The sequence below is a fragment of the Triticum urartu genome, chromosome 5A (assembly GCF_056163025.1).
Source record: "Triticum urartu cultivar PI428250 chromosome 5A, HENAU_Tu73, whole genome shotgun sequence".
In the NCBI taxonomy this organism is placed as follows: domain Eukaryota; kingdom Viridiplantae; phylum Streptophyta; class Magnoliopsida; order Poales; family Poaceae; genus Triticum; species Triticum urartu.
Window position 1 is genome coordinate 648,308,369 of NC_141877.1, and position 22,265 is coordinate 648,330,633.

Below are 22,265 nucleotides of genomic sequence, written 5' to 3' on the forward strand. Positions count from 1 at the left end.
CTTTAAGAACTTGGACATGCCTACTGGTTGTGAGTTTCTTGGCCCATCAACAACTAACTGATTTTGCTTGAAACATATGACTGATTTGCTTCAAACATATGACTTAGTTGCTTGATAATGCCATTAAATTACTTATAGCAGTACAAAAAGAGATAATGCCTGATTTGTTTCTAGATACTGGACTTGCCTAATGTTTACCTGTTTGTTGCTCAATGCAAAGTTCCTGCTTGCCTAGTTTTTTTGTCTGTAAAACAAATTTGGTGTTGACTCTAAACTTGCCTATGATTAGTCTCTTTATAGCTAAAATGTACGATAGTACTTGTTTTCTGGATGAGGTCAACTTGCCTATGATTGAAATTTTTATTGCTCACTAATGTATAGTTACCCCCTGCTTGTTTTGTGTATTTTGCTCATGTGTTCTCTGAGGCATATTGTCATATTTGCTTGTATAGCTTCATGAATTGCCCGAGCTTTGCATTTGAGTTGCCTTGCTAAAAATAGAAAAGAAACTATTTTTGATACTATTTTTGTGCAGAAAAAGGATTAACCACCATTGTGACTTCATGTCAACAGGTCGTATATACCACTAAGCACATTACAAACCTCAAGGCGCTCTTGAACAAGGATGATACAAAATAAGGGGATATGATAGAGACAGTTGCTTACTTTAAAGATTAACAGAGAGAGGATCCAGATTTTTTTTACAAGATAAAATATGATGAGGAGAACAGGGTTGAGAATATTTTCTGGGTCGATGGTGCTGCAAGGAAGGCGTACGTGGAATCTTATCACGATTGTATCTCCTTTGACACAATGTATATGACTAACATTTACAACATGCCCTTTGCATCATTCATCGGGATTAACAGGCATGGGCAGTCATTCATGTTGTGATGTGGCTTTGTTAGGCAAGAGTTGGCGTCAAGCTTTGATTGGCTATTCCAGACCTTCCTTGAGGCAATGCATAATGTAGCACCCACCAACATCATAATCGACCAAGACATCGCAATGGCACAGTCAATTAAAAAAATCTTCCCTACAAGTGTGCATCGCTGTTGTTGCTAGCATATTATGAAAAAAGCACAAGAGAAGCTTGGAGCATTGCTGGAGCAAAACCCTGGCTTGTCCAAAGATTTCAACAACTGTGTTGACTTCAGCTTGACGCCAGAAGAATTTGAGGCAGGGTGGTGTGAGCTGATGATGAAGTATGATGCTATCACTGACTCCCACTTCAAGAATCTATACAAATATAGAGAAACATGGGTACCCTGTTACTTATAGCACCAATTCTTCCCTTTCTTGCAGTCAAATCAACACAGCGAGGGGTTCAACGCTGTCCTTAAACGATATGTGAACCCACACAAGTCCATTTTGAACTTTGTGAAGCAATATCAGAAAATCCAAACACACATACTAGTCCGAGAGGGTTCAAAAGACTACAGGACAGGACATTTGCAGACTGAAATGTGGTCATCTTACCCAATAGAGAAGCAGGCATACGGATCGTATACTAGGGACTTGTACGAGAAGTTTCGTGATGAGTTTTAGTTGACTACGAGGTACAACGTGCGACCGCATGGTGAAAACTTGTATGAGGTTTACCCAAATCAAGAGTGGGTTGCCAAATATGGTTCTAGGGGTGATACGTCTCCAACGTATCTATAATTTTTGATTGTTCCATGCTATTATATTATCAACCTTGGATGTTCTATATGCATTTATATGCTATTTTAGATGATTTTTGGGACTAACCTATTAATCTAGAGCCCAGTGCCAATTTCTGTTTTTCCCTTGTTTTTGAGTATCGCAGAAAAGGAAAACCAAACGGAGTCCAATTGACCTGAAATTTCACGGAGATCATTTTTGGACCAGAAGAAGCCCATAGAGTACCGGAAATGGGCCAGAAGAGTCCCGAGGCCACCACGAGGGTGGGGGGCGCGCCCTACCCCCTGGGCGCGCCCCCTACCTCGTGGCCACCTCGGGGACCCCCCCGACTTGTTCCCGACTCCAACACCTCTTATATAATCCCAAACTTTTAGAAAGAAACCTAGATCGGGAGTTCCGCCACCGCAAGCCTCTGTAGCCACCAAAAACCAATCTAGACCTGTTCCGGCACCCTGCCGGAGGGGGGAATCCCTCTCCGGTGGCCATCTTCATCATCCCGGCACTCTCCATGACAAGGAGGGAGTAGTTCACCCTCGGGGATGAGGGGTATGTACCAATAGCTATGTGTTTGATCTTTCTCTCTCGTGTTCTTGATTCGGCACGATCTTGATGTATCGCGAGCTTTGCTATTATAGTTGGATCTTATGATGTTTCTTCCCCTCTACTCTCTTGTGATGAATTGAGTTTTCCCTTTGAAGTTATCTTATCGGATTGAGTCTTTAAGGATTTGAGAACACTTGATGTATGTCTTGCATGTGCTTATCTGTGGTGACAATGGGATATCACGTGATCCACTTGATGTATGTTTTGGTGATCAACTTGCGAGTTCCGTGACCTCGTGAACTTATGCATAGGGGTTGGCACATATTTTTGTCTTGACTCTCTAGTAGAAACTTTGGGGCACTCTTTGATGTTCTTTGTGTTGGTTGAGTAGATGAATCTGAGATTGTGTGATGCATATCATATAATCATACCCACGGATATTTGAGGTGACATTGGAGTATGTAGGTGACATTAGGGTTTTGGTTGATTTGTGTCTTAATGTGTTATTCTAGTACGAACTCTATGATAGATCGAACGGAAAGAATAGCTTTGTGTTATTTTACTACAGACTCTTGAATAGACCGATCAGAAAGGATAACTTTGAGGTGGTTTCGTACCCTACAATAATCTCTTCGTTTGTTCTCCGCTATTAGTGACTTTGGAGTGACTCTTTGTTGCATGTTGAGGGATAGTTATATGATCCAATTATGTTATTATTGTTGAGTGAACTTGCACTAGTGAAAGTATGAACCCTAGGCCTTGTTTCAAGCATTGCAATACCCTTTACGCTCAGTTTTACCACTTGCTACCTTGCTGTTTTTATATTTTCAGATTACAAAAACCTATATCTACCATCCATATTGCACTTGTATCACCATCTCTTTACCGAACTAGTGCACCTATACAATTTACCATTGTATTGGGTGTGTTGGGGACACAAGAGACTCTTTGTTATTTGGTTGCAGGGTTGCTTGAGAGAGACCATTTTCATCCCATGCCTCCCATGGATTGATAAACCTTAGGTCATCCACTTGAGGGAAATTTGTTACTGTCCTACAAACCTCTGCACTTGGAGGCCCAACAACGTCTACAAGAAGAAGGTTGTGTAGTAGACATCACGGGGCTATTTTGTCACAGTGGAAGCTAGTGCTGGAGACTACAGATGTGACTGCTGCAAGATTGAGAGGGATGGCATGCTTTGCTACCATATCTTGAAAGTTTTCAACCAACTTGGTGTTGATGAAATCCCAACGCAGTATATACTTAGAAGATGGACACATTTGGCAATTCCCAATGCACCCCTACTGTCGAAGAGCAACCCGATGAGATGCCACCACAGTCGAAGAAGGAACTCAAGCATGCAAATTTGATGATGGATTTTGGTAGTCTTGCTCGGGTTGCTAGTGCGTCAGATGCTACGACGGAAATTGTAAAGAAACATATGCGTGGTGCGCGTCATGAAATCAAAAATCTCAACATGTCAAAGAAGAAGAAACCAGCAGCATCAACAAGTGGGCCCTCTGGTGGTCCTCCACCATCAGCTGGTGGTTTTGCGCCAGCACCGAGTAACACTCGGGTAACTAGTGGCCCCGTGGTGCATCCCGAAGGACCTGCACAAGCCCATTCTAGACCTATGCAACAACCACCTACTTCTGCGCCACCATCGAGTAACACTCACGCAACTAGTGGCCCTGCGGTGCGTCCTGACGAACCTGCACAAGCCCCTTCTGGACCTAGGCAGCAGCGACCTACTTCTGCACCATGGAGAAAAAACGCAGCAACGCTAGCTGGTAACTCTATGAGTGAAGATGGACACCAACAAACAACGTTGAGGGCTGCAGCGATGCCCAGGGGGCTGTACCACTGCCCAGGGGCCCTCCAGCACAAAGCTGGTGGCCTGTACAACAACTGCCAGGATATTTGCCACTGAACAGTGGAGCAGCACCGCACCTTTTTAGGGGCTCAACAACGGCAAGGCCTGTGCAAGCACTAAGAGGAGCAGCGCCACAACTTTTGATGGATACGACACTAGCAAGAGGGCCTGTGCGACCTCCTATGGGTCCTGGGACAACAACCTAGCCTGCACCACAACCTATGGGGGCTATACAACCACCACGGGGGCCTAACGCAGCAAACACAAACTATGTGACTAGTTCTAGACTGGCACCATCGCCTGCATCATCAGCAATAGTTGATGGCAGGTATGGACAACGTCCAGGTTCTTCAACTACACAAGAAGTGGCAATGCAATTTCATCTCCTATTATGCAAGCTCCTGGTGGACATGCACACCAGCCACTCAGTATTGCATCCCTACATGCAGCTGTTACGGCCGCGCAAGGTACTACGATGGTTGAACCACAGTTTGGAAGACCTACTACCACACCTGGCCCTGCAATTCCTAGAGACCCTCCAAAATCAACTACCAAAGGTAGGACAAAGTCAAAAAGAATTCAACTAGCACTTGAGCTGCATCCGAAGAGAAAGAACAAGTGCAACTATTGTGGTTCTGTTAACCACAATGGTGCAAACTGCACGACCAGATTGGTGTGATGGTCACACAGTAACCAGATGGCTGAAAGATGTGTTGAATGACATTGAAAAATTGAACTATTGTGGGTCTGTATGTTTGAACATCCTAAGCTATTATTTCTCGTTTATGGTTTCTTGTGAGTAACTTGCCTCACACTAGAATTTGAATTGCCTGGTTATGATATTTGAGTTGCCTGTTGTGTGCTTTGTATTGCCTGATAAAAAATGTAATACAGGAAAATTTGCGCCGCCCACACCCTTGCCGTCCCCCTAGTGGTCGAAAACTCACATACATAAGATTCTGCAATGCTGAAGATGCAACAATCTCCTGATTATGTAATGATCATACTATTTACCTTTTATGGGTTCTTCTGATTTACTTACCTCACATTAAAGCTTAAATTGTCTGTTTATGCAATTGAGTTGCCTAGTCCAAGTTCTTATACAGGAAACTCCCCCGGCGGTCCAAAATTCACAATGCAAGAAAATTCGCATGCATTTACATGATCCAGTACGCGTGAGGGGAGAAAAAAACCGACCTATGCTAACTTGAGTATAGTTTTCCATGGAGCCTTGTTGTGCCCATTGTTAGCCCACGTGTTGGTCAGTTGTTTCCTGATGCTTGGAATATCCTCAGCTATGAATTTTGGAACATCCCTTGCCTCCCAACCGTTTGCTAGCGTAAGAGCAAAAACACCACAGTCGAACCTAAACAAAAATTCAAAAAAAACTTTTCTAGTTAGCTAGTTTACTCTATGTAGTACTGTGTCACTTGTAAAAAACTAAACAAAAGTAGAGTTTTATGTGAAAAAGTGGATGCTAACTCAGTTTTTGTTTTGGAACGTCGATGTTGGTAAGCCCAAAGTCATCTAGCGAGACGCGGGAGCTGGCGTAGTGCTCTTCCCATAGAGCCCGAAAACTTGCAACCATTTTCCTTGCGCAAACATCTAGAGACTTGTCCTGGAGCGTCCTCCAAGAATCAAGAGCCTCAAACATCGGTCCCTTATGTTCAAATTTAAAATCCAGTAATGATTGCCTTTAACTGGCTTTGTCTTATCAATGTTCTGTAAAACCGGAGACATAATCTGTTAGAAAAAACAAATGGGGTTAGTAAAAAAGGATAACTTCAAATACTTAAACACACACAGAGGTAGTAGCGCAAAAAATAAAACCATGCTAGAGGCTGGATGTAAGCAACTTTTTCTATGTGCTCTCGCAAATTAAGACGTGGACTGACGAAGCAAAGATGCACATGCAAGTTATATACTTATGTGAGTAACTTGCCAAAAACCAAAATATGCATAGGCAAGTTATGCGCTTATGTAAGCAACCTGACAAAAAATGCACAGGTAAGTTATGCAATTATGTAAGCAACTTGCAAGAGAAAGCAATTCATGAATGTGATCAACTTGCCCCCTAAGAATATTTACATTTGTGTGAGCAAGATTTTAGCAGAAAAAGTGATATGTAAAAAATGCATTGGTAAAAAATAAAGAAACCATTAACTTACCATGTCTTTACGGTCCAAGTGATTCGACTTCTTGAACCGGGAAATGAGCTCATTGCCGTTCAATTCCATGTTTTGTATCTGAACCTGGTGGAAAAAGAATACGGACATGACCATGACCTATTATGAAAAAAATAAAAAGAAAGAATCGCAAAACTACACTATTAACTGCTTTGCGTTTTCTTACCGAGAACCTGAGGGGCATCACGAGCTTCTTTGAGTCTGGTGGCAAGTTCATCATTATAGACTCTATACCAACTTGCATTACAAGGCTCAAGACAAAACCTTGCTTCTTCATTGAGTTTGCAAGCTCCCTAACTGTGACAAAGTATTTGCCATATTCAATTACCATTGGGCTGCAGGAAAAAAAGAGACATTCAGCTCACAAAATCCTTCCATAATATTCCTACCACCATTCAACTCAGGGAAACACATGGGGGGGCATGGTCATATGAACGAGAAAACTATTTCAATAAGCATTTTACGCGTTTGTTGTCACACTAAGCCAAGTTGCCTAATTCTATAAATGGATTGCTTGTAAAAACAGTTTGAATTGCCTAGATAACATGATAGACCTTGCCTGGGAGAAATGAAGGAAATATGCCCTAGAGGCAATAATAAAGTTGTTATTTATATTTCCTTATATCATGATAAATGTTTATTATTCATGCTAGAATTGTATTAACCAGAAACTTAGTACATGTGTGAATACATAGACAAAACAGAGTGTCCCTAGTATGCCTCTACTTGATTAGCTTGTTAATCAAAGATGGTTAAGTTTCCTGACCATAGACATGTGTTGTCATTTGATGAACGGGATCACATCATTAGAGAATGATGTGATGGACAAGACCCATCTGTTAGCTTAGCATAAATGATCGTTTAGTTTTATTGCTATTGCTTTCATCATGACTTATACATGTTCCTCTGACTATGAGATTATGCAACTCCCGAATACCGGAGGAACATCTTGTGTGCTATCAAACGTCACAACGTAACTGGGTGATTATAAAGATGCTCTACAGGTGTCTCCGATGGTGTTTGTTGAGTTGGCATAGATCAAGATTAGGATTTGTCACTCCGTGTATCGGAGAGGTATTTCTGGGCCCTCTCGGTAATGCACATCACTATAAGCCTTGCAAGCATTGTGACTAATGAGTTAGTTGCGGGATGATGCATTACGGAATGAGTAAAGAGACTTGCCGGTAACGAGATTGAACTAGGTATGATGATACTGACGATCAAATATCGGGCAAGTAACATACCGATGACAAAGGGAGCAACGTATGTTGTTATGCGGTTTGACCAATAAAGATCTTCGTAGAATATGTAGGAGCCAATATAAGCATCCGAGTTCCGCTATTGGTTATTGACCGGAGATGTGTCTCGATCATGTCTACATAGTTCTCGAACCCGTAGGGTCCGCACGCTTAATGTTCGATGACGATTTGTATTATGAGTTATGTGATTTGATGTACCGAAGGTTGTTCGGAGTCTCTGATGAGATCACGGACATGACGAGGAGTCTTGAAATGGTCGAGATGTAAAGATCGATATATTGAAAGGCTATATTCGGACATCGGAAAGGTTCCAAGTGATTCGGGTATTTTTCGGAGTACCGGAGAGTTACGGGAATTCGCCGGGGGCACCCCAAAGGCACTTCAAGATTTGTCTTAGCCGTGTGCGGTGTCCCCCTCCACAGTTACACACCTCGGCCATATCGTCGCAGTGCTTAGGCGAAGCCCCGTGCCGGTAACTTCATCATCACCGTCGCCACACCGTCATGCTGACGGAACTCTCCTTCGGCCTCAACTGGATCAAGATCCCGAGGGACGTCATCGAGCTGGACGTGTGCTGAATGCGGAGGTGCCGTACGTTCGGTACTTGGATCGGTTGGATCGCAAAGACGTTCGACTACATCAACTGCGTTACTAAACGCTTCCGCTTTCGGTCTACGAGGGTACGTAGACATACTCTCCCCTCTCGTTGCTATGCATCTCCTAGATACACTACTAGGAAAAGGCCTACTAATGGCGCACCAGTTTTGCCTACTAATGGCGCATCACTGGTGCACCATTAGTATCACGCCACTAGTATTTATTACTAATGGTGCACCACTGGTGCGCCATTAGTATCTGGTATACTAATGGCGCACCACCCAGTGCGCCATTAGTATATAACACCATGCGCCATTAGTATGCCTCCTAGGGGCCATATTTAACCATGTGCTTTGGCACACTAATGGCACACTGCGGATGGATACGCCATTAGTATACTTGGCATACTAATGGCGCACTGGGTGGTGATGCGCCATTAGTATACTTTGGCATACTAATGGCGCACTCTGTAGTGATGCGCCATTAGTATGAATATTAGGTTTTATTTTTTTACTTTTCTGATTTTTGCACAGGTTACAAAATATATTATTTGACAGAATATAGACAGTAGCACACAGCAACAACAGATTCATCGAATACAATAGAAGATTAGTCTCCGAATACAATTCATCATATTAGTCTCCGAATTCAAAAGACCGAACAAAGATAAAACATTACAAGTCTCGAGACCGCGAGTATCGAGTTTGTCTTCACATTACAAGTCGATATCGATCATCTAAACTACCATCACATAGAAGAGAGCTGCGGTCATCACGATGAGCATCATCGTGATGAAACTGGTCTTCATCCGGTTCCTCCAACGCTCCCTCCTCTCTCCCGCTAGATAGCGGGCGTATCTAGATTCCGCCTCCGCCCTAGTGGTGTACCCTTTGTAACTGTTACCGCTGAAACGGTGAACCTGTCTCCGACACTCCTCCCAGTCATCATAGACTCCGGGAACCTTACCCTTGTACACGACATATGACGGCATCTCTATGCACAAGCCAAACAACAGACAATACATACATAAGCAATATATAAGTATGCAACAAAAGGATCGGAAGAGAAAAGCAAGGCATGGCATTAATAGCACGATTCATGGTCCTACTAATAAATAGCATCGATTACATCTAAGTTGAACGACTGTCCAAACCAAAGAGACATACAATTCATTAAAGTTTAATTACAACATGAGCCAATCAATGTTTCAGAACTACACATAGCATCACTACTTTTGACTCGACTCATGGACATGAGCGTGGATGAAGCCACCGTCTATCGTGATGGTCATGAAATCGCGGGCGTTGTCAGCCTGCATTTGTAGCATTCCGTCTATCTCAATGTTGGACGGTTGATATTTGAGGAAGAACTGCCCCGAGGTATGAAGGACATCTTGATGGATGATGTCCACAAACTCCGACTGGATGCGAAAGAATTCTTGTCTGATGTCCGTGTCCTGGATTGCCAACAAGCTCGCAGTCCAATCTTTGAGATTATTTGGTAGCAGAAGGTGATGATGGTCCCTTACGATCGCCCGCATGTGATGGAGGGCGTAGTAGGCATCCTTCTGACCGCCAGGCGGCTGCTTGACGCAGCAGAACGTTGTATTGTGGGCGAACACGTGCTTGCCGTACTTACGAACTGCCCTGGTGAAGGTGCCTCCAGATTTGGCGTAGCCGGGGAGAACATCATCAAGAACTTTCTTGATATTTGTGTAATCTATCTTGGAGTTACGGTTCGGGTCGAAATACGTGGCCATGGAATATTTCAGGCTTAAGAGGATGAGTGTGCAATGTGTGTCACTGCACAGAACACGGAATGTTAGAAAAAAAAGAACGATCGAAATCTAACAAATCATATGTTACGGGGCGGTTAAGGGATGACTTACTTGGGAAAGTAAGCCACAAGGAAGTTATCCTGATCTGGGTTTGCCAAAATGACGTCTTCGAGGTGTGAACTCGCGACTTGGCGGTCCCCAGCGCTGCTCAAGAGCTTGGCACGCATGTAGAAGGGGTCGACGATCACGATGTCCGGGGTCTTGTCTCTAATGATCCGCATCTCCGTACTCAGCGAAAACAGCCGAACGAAGGTGTAGTGCAGCGGATGAAGGTTAAACATAGCAAAGATGTCATCAAACCGCAGGACGATCGTACCCCCGATGTCACCATCCACAAAGCCCTTGCCCTCTGGCACCTTGGCCACGAAAACCGGGTATGCCACATCATTCTCTCTTAGACGCCGCTTCTCCAAAGAAAGAACACCGTCGTGCAGACTCCGCATATTTGTCGGTAGCATCGCCCTACCCGCCACATGCACCCTCCTCGAGATATCCTTAGGTGAAGGTGGCCCGTCCTGAGCACGGATCGTACTCGGTGCCGGCTGGCTCGCACCGGTGCCCTTTTTAGTCTGCCGTTTCCGGCTCTTCTTCTTGATCTGTTGTAATGGGACCGAGTTCTGCTCAAAGACCGCCTTCTTGAGCGTGTTGGGGCTGATAATATTTCGCACCTCAGCTATCTAAGGCTCGGTGAAGGCGGCAGCTGGAGGCGTCTCCTGAGAACTGAACGCCAGACGACGCCTGTTGCAACTGGGTTTCTCCGACGTACCAGCTAGATCGCGGTCGTCTTGGTTGGGTTCTTGAGAAGGAGGCCCGCAGAACTCGTCATCGTACCCATGTTCGGCAAAGTACTTATCGACGTTGGTAAATGTACCATTGTCATCGTCGTCCGGATCTTGTGCCATATGCATGTCCGGATCCTGTGCCATAGGGATGTCCGGCATGTCCGGTAGCATTGCCGCATTCTTGCCATGGCTTGGCACCGGCACGACTGGCGGTCTTGTGTGTGGGGTGGTGTCCCCCGCCCCCAAACGAATCTGGCTCTTCGGCCAAAGCAGGGGGCAACTTACGCAGGCGCTGAGGGTCATCTCATCTTCTTCGTCGGCCCCAGCAGGTCGAATCGGAGGTAACAGCTGGTCGCAGCCTGGCAGCACCCGAACCACTTCAACCCTATACATTGTGGGTGGCATCGGATTACCGTGGAACACGGGGTTGCCCGGTTGAACGATTCTGCCCTTGGCGACATCGACCAACTCGCCGCCCACGAAGTGCAGGAGAGTGCAAGGAACGTCGGCGGCGCCCTGCGAAAACATGTAGGGCGTCAGGGATGCCCAGTCAAAGGCAAGGAGATGAAGTTCTCGGCCAAGAGGCTTAGTTACCGTGATGCCGTCGAGCTCGGCTAATGTCGAGGCACCGCCAACGACGGGTGTGCAACTGACGGAGGGGCCGCTTGCTGGCGAGGTGCCGGCCGGCATACACCCGGGTGCATTAAGCTCCAATGCCAGCGTCGGAGACACCAATACCGCCGCCGCCGGAGACACCAATGGCGCCGCCGCCGTAGACACCAATACCGCCGTCGCCGTAGACACCAATGGCGCCGCCTGCGCGTTGTGCGAGTTGCTGGCCGTGAAGCTGGGAATCGGGGGCGGCCCCTGTTGGCCACCCGCAATCCACGTCGTTATCCCATGAATCAAGGTAGGCATAATGCCGGTGAGCGTCAATCCCAGTTGTTGTTGCACTTGCTCTTGGACCATCTCCAGAATCCGCGCCACTTGCGCCTTGAGTGCTTCAACCTCGTGCGACTGGCTTTCCGAGCTGGTCTTTTTCTCCTTTCGCCCACCAGCGGTATAGTATGACGACCATTTTGTGGACAAGCCTTTGCCGGCCACACGACCAGCTAACGTTGGCTTACTGAGCTTATCCTTGTTTTTCATTACGTTCAACGCCCTATTCAAAGGGGTGTCGAAAGGGGAGCTCTGAGGCGACCCTGCGCTACTGCTTTCTTTGTCCTGCGGAAGGAAAGTGAACCATTTAGAAATATTGGGGATTAATTAGAATGCAACCATATGGAGCTAATTACGCGGGGGTGTATTCCTTACCAGAACAAGCCCAAGCGCCTTGGTCTTCGGATCCTTGGTAAGCTCCTTTGTTACCGGGTCCTCCTTGTACCGGGCCCTGAGAAAGTTCCTGGTCTGCTTGTCACGGTATTTCTCGAAGCGGGGCGGTAGGCCTTGCTCGACACGCTCCACGTCCTCCTTGTCCCATATAGGCTCCGCCACTCTGTAACCGCCGAGACCGAGTTGGTGGACCCCTATGTTCAACTGCCGCATTTCTTTCCCCCACTGACTTGATTCGGAGGTTGCGGGGCTCTTGCACTTGATCTTGAACTCCTTGTAGTTATCTTCGCTAATCAAAGGATATTTTGCCTTGATCTTCTCATAACTATCACCTTTGTCAATCATTGCCTTCACCGTGCTTTTCCAAGTAGACAGGGCCGTGCTCATCGTCGTGAGGGCGGCACCATTCACTTTATTCCCCGAGAGGCGTGTGTTTGCAAACTCAGCGGGGAACTTGTATCGTTCGTGCAACTTCGTGAAGAGGAGGCTGCGCAAATTCCCTCGGTCCTTATGCCTTAGGTTCTCGGTGTTGATCGAGGCGGTGCTCCGGAGAATGCACCCGAGCTGAACCGAGTACCCCTTGACTACGTGTTTGGGCACCGTCGGATGCCCGTCGGAGTTCACTTCAGTAAATTCCTCCCTGACGGTGCCGAGCACGTTCGGGCGCCGGTCCTTCCGTTGCCTCTTCGGTTGGCTGCCATCTGTGCGTGCGCCGCCATCATCAGTGGTGGCATCCGCGGCGCCATCATCAGTGGTGTCATCCCCGACGCCACTAGGGGTTGTGTAGTCAGGATCGGTGTCTTCCGCGGCGTCCTCATAGCGGTGAGGTTCTTCCTCCAACTCCTGGGACAGCTCCCAGAATTGCTTGCCGCCCGAACCGCCGGCCTCATCGTTGTGGGCCATGTTTCGCTCTAAATAGGAAAAAAGTTTGGTCAAAAAGTTGGTTATTGTCAAGGAACAAGATCATGGTCTCATCATTTAGGGTTTGTCGACACCGAGGCATCCTAAAAGCTAAGCTTTTATTATTTAAGGTTTGTCGACGCCGAGGCACCCTAAAAGCCTAAGCGTACATCATTTAGGTTCTCATCGACACCGAGGCACCCTATAGAAGCCAAGTTAAGTTTCCATCATTTAGGGTTTATGGATGCCGAGGCACCCTAGGTTGGGCCTAATCACTTGGCTCTATTGCCACCTATGTTGGGTTTATCATCTAGGGTTTATCGATGCTAAGGAGAATTCTAAGTTGGGCCTAATCACCCCGGCCCATGCATTAGTCGCAAGTACCCCATATGTCCTATTTTTAGCTAAGTCATGCTAAAATTCACGGAAAATTTCAGCATGACCTTTGCTGAAAATAGGACATATGGAGTACCCGAATTTGCCGGAACGGAAGTTAATCGACATTCCGGCAAACTCAAGGGCCTCTTGGGGTACCTGCAAATTCATCACGACACAATGGTCGGAGACAAAACCCAGCAAACTAGCAAGATGATCATCATCTTTGCAAGTCATTACTTGTCAAATTCAGAAGAAGGAACAATTTATTTGTCACATAGTTGGCCCATACAGAAGAAGCAACACCCTGCACTAGCCTAAAAACAAGTGAAGTTTCACCCATATAAGAACAACTTTATAAAATCAGAGAAGTTGCTAAATTTTTTGTATCCTTCATACACACTGGAGTACAATGCTTTATAATGTTCCATCATCATTACAGAAATCCAAGAAACACATGGTCTTGAGGATATTCTTTATGACTGATTATTTCAGTTTTACATGCAGATTTTGACCAAAAAACACATGGTCTTTTTAACAGTTTTCAGTTTGGACAGAAATACTGAAAACTACAGTTTGGACAGAATTCCTAACACTTTGGTCTTCTAGTTACAAAACAAAATTGACATAATTCTGTCCAAACTATGCATGAACATTTACAGTAATGATTTTTGACACTGACAACACATATATGAAGTGAAAATGTTACTAGACTTCTGTACCTACACTTCTGTACCTAGCTCGGTATTTTTCAGAACTGAATTTTAGAGTACTCTAAATGATGTGTGCCCTAGTATTTCTGTGTTCCCTGGCATTTCTATAACATTCAGTAGCATGAAAACTTTAACATGTTGAGAAAAATTCAGTAACATCTAGGGTTAATCATGTATTGAACAGTCAAAATTATGTTATGGCACAGTAACTCAAAATCTGCTGCCGTCACTAAATGTCATGGTTTTACCGCAAAGTTTTTCATTTGAAAACTTCACTATAGTAATCTATTGTACCCTGGAAATCTGGGGATGTTCTGTCAACAGGGCTACGGATACCCATGATGGGCATGCTAATGATAATTAGTACTCCGTATTACAGTACTAGTAGATGATCTGAAGATTCTGATACGGCAAATGGCGACAGTATCATGCTATATCCACTCAGACAATCCCCATCACGAACCCATTTCACTCACTTTTGCAAAGCATCAGGGCACCAAAGTGTCCATAGGCAGCAACAACTCTACCCCGGTTTCAGCTAAAGACAAGGCGAGCACGGCTAATCCAGCTACAATACATGAAGCTACAGAGAGTAGCTACCCAATGATGCCCGCGTTCATGAGTGCCATGCCGATCTTGACGACAAGGTAAAGAAAGGCAAAGGAAACCAAATCCCCCAAAAATGTTTGCCCTCGATCAAGGCATGATCCATCCTTCCTAACCATCACTGTCAATCTAGCTACTAGCTCTAGGTGGCCCTAGGGTTTGCAGGGGAGGGGGTGGAGGAGAAGGGGGGAATCACCTGGGGGAGGGGATGGAGGAATGGAGGAAGACGTCGGGGGTGCGAGCGCGGGCGGAGGGGCTTGGGCGGGAGGACGTCGAGTGCGCGGGCGCGGGTGGAGGGGGGACGGCGAGGGAGGCGGCGCTCGGCTCGGCGTCGCGTGGCCTGGCTGAGCTGAGGTAGAGGCGGTCGTCGTCTCCTCCTCCTCCTGGTCCTCCTCCTCCGGCTCGGGGCGCGGGAGCGCGGGGGCGGCGGCGCGGGGGAGCTGCTATGGTGGGGGGCGCGGGGGCGGCGGCGCGGGGGAGCAGCGGTGGTGGGGGGCGCGGGGGCGGCGGCGCGGGGGAGCTGCTATGGTGGGGGGCGCGGGGGCGGCGGCGCGGGGGAGCAGCGGTGGTGGGGGGCGCGGGGGCGGCGGCGCGGGGGAGCTGCGGTGGTGGGGGGCGCGGGGGCGGCGGGGTGGAGTCCGGCGAGGGTCGGGGCGGCGGCGTCGGGGCAGCGCGCGGGTGGATCTGGCGAGGGAGAGGGACGAAGGGGATCTGGCGAGAGGGAGAGGGAGGAATTAGCTAGGGGGGGAAGCGTACTAATGGCGCATCCACGGTCGGTGCGCCATTAGTAATTTTTTTACATAGCAATGGCGCACCAGGCAGAGGTGCGCCATTAGTAATCTTTTTCTATAAATAGCAATGGCGCACCAGCCAGAGGTGCGCCATAAGTAATTTATTTTTATTTTTTGTTGCATGTAATAATTTTTTAGAAAATGAATATGAATATGAAACAGTAATATTTTTTTATAAAAACAATAATAATTGTTGTTTAACAACAATTGTAGTCTACACTTTATTATTATTATTTTTAAAAAAATGAATATGAATATGAAACGAGGGGTGCTCGTCGGTGGCGGTGGAGCGGGGGAGGGTGCGGGGGGTGCTCGTCGGCGGTGGTGGAGCGGGGGAGGGTGCGGGGGGTGCTCGTCGGCAGCGGTGGAGCGGGGGAGGATGCGGTGGGTTGTCGGCGGCGGTGGAGCTAGCGGGGGAGGGTGCGGGTGGGATCGAGATCGAGATGGAGGGGGATAGCGATCGAGATGAAGGGGCATCAAGATCGAGATGGAGGGGGATAGCGATCGAGATGGAGGGGGATCGAGTGTCCTCATGAATATTCAATATTTTATCATATTGAATATGAAAAAATATCATCAAATTTGAAAAAATATTCATGAATTCAAAAAGTGCCCATGAAATTTAAAAATATTCATGATATCAAAAAGTGCCCATGAAATACAACCGAGAAATGAAGACTATGATTTAAATACAGTCGATCTTAGCTAGCTATCTGTTCATAATCTTCTTGCCCTTCTTTTTCGCAAATGGAGTTCTTCTGTGGAACGGACGTCCTTTAGGTAGGGTGGTCCTGCTTCTTCTTGTGGTGTATGCTGCTACTACTTCATCGTCGTCGTCATGTTCGATCTTCGGGTCGCCGTACTTGTCGAAGTCTTGCTCATTGGCTACTCCATCCATTCCGATGATCTTCCTTTTGCCTCTCCTCATGACAACACAACTGGGCTTTGACGGGTCGGTAATGAAGAAGCATTGGTCCACTTGGGAAGCCAGTACCATGGCTCATTTTTCGCGGTGACGTTTGCGCCCGCGGTCTTGGATTTGGCTTCGGGTATAACCATGGTGGTGAAATACCGGTCTTCTTTTAGGACGCTCTTGGCCCATCTGACACGGAACATCGGGACCTTCTCTCCAGCGTAGCTCAGCTCCCAGATCTCCTCGATCCTTCCGTAGTATCTGTCCTTGTCGTTACCGGTGTAGGATTCCATCGTTACCCCGGAGTTCTGATAACCATCGCTCTTCATGTCCTTGTCCTCGGTGTAGAATGTGTAGCCGTTGATATCGTACGCCTCATAGGTCATCAGGTTGTGCTCGGCGCCCTGTGACAAGGCGAATATGAGTTGTTCTTCCGCGAAAGAATCCTCATGTAAAGGGTATGACAGAAGCTTCTGCTTGAACCAACGCGTGAAACATGAGTTGTGCTCTTTGATTATATCTCCGTCCGTCCTATGTTGGCCTCGGTCATTGTACGTCTTCTCAATAAAGGTTTTGTGCTCTACCACCCAAGGATCGACCACGTCTATGTGTTGTAGCGCGACTAGGTTTGCTCTTTCAAAGTCGGCGAGTCGACCCTCGAAGTCGACATGCATTTCGCGGCGACCCTCATGGTGACCCCATCCAGCGAGCCTGCCGAGGTGCCTGTTGACGGGCAGACCAACGGGGTTCTCAATGCCTAGATAATTCGTGCAGTAGGAGATGCACTCTTCGGTCAGAAAGCCCCTGGCTATACTTCCCTCTGGACGTGACATGTTGCGAACGTAACCTTTGATGACACCATTCATCCTTTCGAACGGCATCATGCTGTGCAGGAACGTCGGCCCGAGTTGGATGATATCCTCCACGATATGGACCAGTAGATGCACCATAACATCGAAGAATGCGGGCGGGAAGTATATCTCAAGCTCGCATAGTATCACCACGATCTCTTCCTGTAGCCTTCTGAGTTGCCTCACGCCAACCGACTTTCGAAAGATGACGTCGAAAAAGTTGCATAGGGCAAATAGCGTTTCACGGACGTGCGCGTCCATGATCCCACGGTGCGCCATTAGTAGTTTTGCAAAAAAAGTAAAAAAAATATAGTAGTGGCGCACTCTATGGCTGGTGCACCATTAGTAGTTCTAACTACTAATGGCGCACTCTGCCCGGATGCACCATTAGTATGTTTGAAAAAATGAAAAAAACATTTTGTTACTAGTGGCGCACCGTGTGCCTGGTGCACCATTAGTGTCTTCCACACTAATGGCGCACCAACACATGGTGCGCCATTAGTATATAGTAATGGCGCACCACATGTCTGGTGCGCCATTAGTGTCAATTCCATCTATAGCCCTTTTCCTAGTAGTGATAGATCTTGTGTGATCATATGATTTTTTTTGAAATACTGCGTTCCCCAACAAAAATGTGCATTGTGCAAAGGCTGACAAAAAGAAATGCAATGATTATTGTCATACCTGGTACCTAGATCTGGTGATGCTTCTTCATTAATTCTCCCATGCAAGATAACCGATGCATATAATCTATTTGCTTCAGGTTTGGACATGTAGACTTTCTTCTCATTATACTCAATGAATGGGGACCTCTTGCAAGGAGGTGGCTTGATAATCCTTCTCTCAAATTAATGTGGATGCATCTCTCCTGAGCTACTAATGCTATAAATCTTGCTGCCCGATCCCACTTCTTCTTGGTTGGAACTTTTTTTAGGTGTTTGGTACGCATTTGGTGACGAGATTCCCACTGAACAACTTGTGTCAAACTTACTTGCCTTTCCTTCTGCTTCTGCACACGATTCATCTATGCCTTCAAGGTCCAACAGATAATCGTCATCGATTATTTCTATGATTGGCTGGGCATGTACTGGAAGTTCCTTGAACTCATGCTCAACAAATGTGATTGACCCAACATGTTGATGTGCTCTGTTGTCTGCAGATCCTGTGGGCAAATCATCTATGCCTAGATTGAAACTTGGTGCTGGGCAGTACTCTTTGTAAAAATCATTTGATCGTTCAGTGTTCCTTTGCTCAAAATGTTGTTTATCTTTATTCGCTGAGGTGTGATTTGTGGAGTTGGATTGGGGATTCTTGCTGTTTGGATCAACACACCTTGCAAATAACAGCTCACTCACATCTAGAACATTGATTTCTAGTGCATTGCTTGTCTTCCCACTAACACGCATGAATTCATGGTACCGCTCCTCCACATAAGAGAAATGGGAAGTGCTCCCCTGGCCAGTTGCTTCTATTACTTCTGGAACACTTGTGCCCTCAGGTTGGGCAAGCACAGTTGAGCAGTCAGGCAATTTCCCTAGGGCTATTAGCAACTTTTGTTCTGAACTTTTTTCACATGGTTACAACTTTAGGCAAGTCTTGTATCCTTTTGATCTCCATACATGACACCGGAGGGATGTTCTCTTTCTCCTTTTTGTGTCCTACATAATTTAATGCTGCAACCTCAGGTGATGCCTTGAAGTCTTGCACCTTGGCCCTCTGGATAACATTGGCTAACCGCACCACATTTCCTCGAGACAGAAAAGGCACTTGGACATTTAAGTCACCTAGTGGTTGCGTCCCGATGTGGTTTGCTGTGCTTACTACCACTGTAGGCCCCTTTTTAAGTTGAAGTGGTCTTACTTTTATGGGGTCAAGTGTTCCCTCCGCAAAACTTGCCTGAAAAGCAGCTAGTCTTGCTTCCTGCTTGGACTGAGTTGCCAGAATATGTGACCCACTTGCTTGACATTGGGAATGAAATTTACTAGACTACTTTGGAGCTTCCTCTGTAGATACTGCCTCATCTCCATCTTTGCCGCACAGTGGTACTGCTGATCTTGATGGCGTACTCTTTACCACCTGTGTTTTGTCATTCCCATGAATTGCCACTTTTGTTTCAAAATTTGCCTGCTGTTGCTACTGAGAAGGATCGGATTTTTTCATGGCTAACTGCCTTGACTTTCCCCCTTGGCCATATCCGGGATTTTCGGCACGATATGCTTGCAGATGCATTGCTGTTTCATTCATCACATATTGCTCTAATACAAAACTGACAGTTTTCTTCATCTTCTTTGATGGCGGGAGTGGTGGTACTTGGTTTTGACAAGCATTCTTTGGTTCTGTAGCTTCATTTAGAGCGCCAGTTTCTCTCATTATTTTCTGGCGAATCGGCTTTGGACATATTTCCTTAGGGTTGAATGTGAAGACCATATCCAAGTCTTTCCCCCTCAACAATTCTTCGAACATCCTCCTCGCTTCGGTTGCCATGGATATGTCATCAACATGCAACATTTTTTTCACTTCAAAAACAAGGAAGCGTGGTTTTGGGGAAACATCAGTTTTGAATTCTGTCATCACAAGGTCTCTGATAGAGATCCTATCTGCCTCATCCAATCCTTTTGCTTTCTCTCTCTCTTCCTTTCAATTAGAAACCGCAGCGTGCATTGTTCATCATCATCGCTGCCTTGTTTTTCAGCTGTGGCATCCTCATCCCGACCGTAGCCACCATTGCCGCCTGAGCCACCGTTGCCACCTCCACTGTCATCATCATCATCGTCATCCTCCTTCCCCTACCCATCATCTTCCTTGTCTTTATTGTTCCCATCACCTTCTTCGTCCTCATCGTCTTCCTTTCCTTCATCCTCTTCTTTTTCGTCATCCTCTTTCTCTTCATCATCTTCATTGTCCTCGTTCCCCTCAGTTCCGTCTTCCCTCCCCATGTCAACACTTGCCCCCTCGTGGTGATCCACCGTTTGTCGTGCTCCCTGGCTACTTGATTTCCCCCGAACTCCACTTGATCCATCATGACCATCATCATTGTCCGAACTGCCATCACTATCACTTTCATCACTACATTTATCCCTGCCATCTCCCTCACTTTCACTATTGACTGCCTTGCTGTCATCGCTCTCGGAATTAAACGCCTCCTCCTCACTTGTTAAGCCGTCTCTGCCGGCTAGTACTCGATCACAGCTTCTATTAGACTACCGCCTGCTTGTCTCCGTAGTAGTGGGATTTGCCTCCTTTGCCCCCCATTCATCATCATCTATCTTCCCAATCCAATAACGAGCTTCCCCACTGCATGTGAAATTATGGAACACATTTTGTGCACCAAACCTGTGAGCTTCTTTTGCTTCCATAAAACATAAAAGTGGATGGTAGACAACATGATAAGTACAAATCTTCTATTGAAGAGTCTGAAAAATGGTGGAATGTACAAATGGGGATGAAAGGGAAGCAACACTGAGAGGGAAAAACAAGTGCTGGATAACTTACTATTTTGTCATACGACTCGGGCAATCTTGTGGCAACAAATTTGGTGATATGGTCCATACTGCCAAACAAGCTATCATACGGACACCGGGAAAAATCCGTCTTGAGCTGATGGTTTATAGTAAAAGAAGATAAAAAAATGAGTGACAACAATTTTGGCACTTCCATACCAAAAAGAACTGAGAAAATGGTACTACTAATTGTCTGAAAATTCCTGCATCCACTATCCCACTTTCCTGTGGCATACTATTAGTGGATACTTAAGATTTAATAAGCAGCAAAAATGTAGGAGTGGTATGCAACTTGCTAGTTTTCATAACATAAGTTGCGTGTGTTGTTGGAGAAACTTGCTGCTTTTCAACATGTAAATTGCACACAAAAAAGAGCTAAAAAAATATACTACAACAGCTACCATTAATACAACAACCCTTCCTGTAAACATTATCCAAGTGTGTGCATGGCAAACAAAAGGTTTGAAGAATACTGAGAACTACCTGAACCTACTTGAAATATATGTAAAGCAATTGCCCAAAAAATTATATTAGCTTGCTTGGTCTTTCAAAGTGAATTGCCTACTCTAAAATGGTAGTGTTGCCTAAAAATAATATATCTCCTACAACAGAAAAATTGAGTTACCCACAAATTGCCATATTCTCCCGGAGCCTTCCTGTCCTTCTTGATAACTTTGGAAATTAAATCTGAATTCCAAACTGAAACCCTTGGTACCAAGTTCGGGATTGACTCATCAACATCCAAAGAGTCTAGATACAATAGCTGCGTCATGACAAGAAAAAGAACACAAAGTTTAAGTTAGCTAATGATTGATTAAGAAAAAAAGAAAAAAAGAAAACAATATGGATGCTTAAGAAAGCAAGACAGCTTGAAGCACTTATAACGAGGTGGAAAACACAACAACAAACAACCTTCTTGTTGCCACGCCCCGAAGTGAACGCAAGCTTTAGTTGATCAACAACAAACTGACATATATTGGTTTCCGTTATTCCATTGACATTCATGACCGCTTGGAAGCTTTTTGGGGAAATACTTAAACTAGTTGAAGAGGCAAGGAAGCACGAAAAAACAAGAGCTAGCCAAGCGCGGACAAAGTCATCATCATAAGATCCTCCCATGTCTATGATCATCTTGCACCATTCTGTGAGAGTTGGGGAGTCCTTGGATGTGATATTATAAATACTGTACATTGCCTTTGTGATTTCAGGCCGATTCTCGAAGCACACCTTCCTGCCCCTATTTGGCAAACCCCATATCCTACGGGCACTTGCGGCATCTACAGGAATCTCCCCCCTTTCTGGAATGACTATCTGTGAAATCTTAGGGTCGTAATGCTTCATTATCCACTGGCTAAGATCTCCGGGCATGCTACTCGCTGCAAGGTCCAGAATGCCACCAAATTCTTTTCCAATGATGACACCCTTTTGGTCAGGAACCAAGTCCTTGTTCAACTTGAAGAGCCTTGCAGGGGATGCCCTGTTCCTACGACCCTATTGCACAGAAAAAAACAAAAAACGAGAATTAGCAAAATAATGTTCATC

At 45.9% G+C, this 22,265-nt stretch overlaps 1 pseudogene; it reads right to left on the minus strand.

The window, feature by feature from the left end:
* Positions 1–5,558: 5,558 nt before the first annotated feature.
* LOC147973750 (uncharacterized) lies at positions 5,559–20,159 on the minus strand (annotated as a pseudogene).
* Positions 20,160–22,265: the final 2,106 nt, after the last annotated feature.